General features: G+C 35.5%; 1 pseudogene; it reads left to right on the top strand.

The window, feature by feature from the left end:
- The first annotated feature begins 977 nt into the window (after positions 1–977).
- LOC115288717 lies at positions 978–1,110 on the top strand (annotated as a pseudogene).
- Positions 1,111–1,382: the final 272 nt, after the last annotated feature.

The following is a 1,382-nucleotide window of genomic DNA, read 5'->3' as shown; positions in this document are numbered from 1 at the left end:
TCTATTTTTCTCAAAATTGTATTTAAATTTTAATTAGTTAAAATATAGTGTAAAACTGGTTTCAGGCATTCATCAATTACGTACAACACCCAGGGCTCCTCTTAACATTTGCCCTCTTTAATACCCATCACCCATCTAAGTTGTCCCCCACACACCTCCATCCATCAACCCTCAGTTTGTACTCTATCTTTAAAAGTCTCTCATGGTTTGTTTCCCTCTCTCTTTGTTCCTCTTTTCATTTTTTTTTCTTATCCACATAATGGTGAAGTTATATAATTTGTTTCTCTGACCATTTCACTTAGCAAAATACACTTTAGCTCGATCCACGCCATTGCAAATGGCCAGATTTCATTCTTTTTGATGCCTGAGTGATATTTCATTGTTTATATATACCATATATTCATTATCCATTCATCAGTTGATGGATATTTGGGCTTTCTCCATAGTTTGGTTATTGTTGATAATGCAGCTAAAACACTGGGATGCATGTACCCCTTTCAGTATTTCCCTGTCTTTTGGGTAAATATCTATTAGTGAAATTGCTGGATCATAGGGTATTTCTATTTTTGAGAAATTGCCATACTGTTCTCCAGAGTGGCTACACCAGTTTGCATTCCCACCAACAGTGGAAAAAGTTTTCCCTTTCTCTGCATCCTCACCAATATCTGTTGTTTCTTGTGTTGTTAATTTTAGCCATTCTGACAGGTATGAGGTGGTATCTTATGATAGTTTTGATTTATATTTTTCTGATGATGAGTGATGTTGAGCATCTTTTCATGTTAGCCATCTGGATGTCTTCTCTGGAAAACTGTTCATGTCTTCTGCCCATTTTTAACTAGGTTATTTGAGGGTTTTTTGGGGGGGTTGAGTTTGGTAAGTTCTTTATAGATTTTGGATACTAATCCTTTATCAGATATATCGTTTGCAAATATGTTCTCCTATTTCATAGGCTGCCTTTTAGTTTCATTTATTGTTGTATCGCTTCTCGGCCTTTTGGCTAAGATCAAGTGTAGTTTCATTTATGTGGCCTTCAGTGTGCAGAAGCTTTTTTATTTTTAAAGCCCAATAGTTCCTTTTTGCTTTTGTTTCCCTTGCCTCAAGAGACATGTCTAGTAAGAAGTTGTTCTGACTGATGTCAAAGAGATTGTTGCCTGTTTTCTTCTCTAGGATTTTGATGGTTTCCTGTCTTACATTAGGTCATTCATCCATTTTGAATTAATTTTTGTATATATAAAAAAGTGGTCCAGTTTCATTCTTCTGCATTTTGCTATTCAGCCTTCCCATCACCACTTGTTGAAGAGACTGTCTTTTTTTATTTTATTTTATTTTATTTTTTAATTTAGAGGGAGTGTGTGAGTGGGAGAGAAGGACAGCTGGAGAGT

Source organism: Suricata suricatta, chromosome 3 (assembly GCF_006229205.1).
Source record: "Suricata suricatta isolate VVHF042 chromosome 3, meerkat_22Aug2017_6uvM2_HiC, whole genome shotgun sequence".
In the NCBI taxonomy this organism is placed as follows: Eukaryota; Metazoa; Chordata; class Mammalia; order Carnivora; family Herpestidae; genus Suricata; species Suricata suricatta.
Note: the sequence above shows the minus strand (reverse complement) of the source record. Positions and strands in the feature narration are given on the sequence as shown.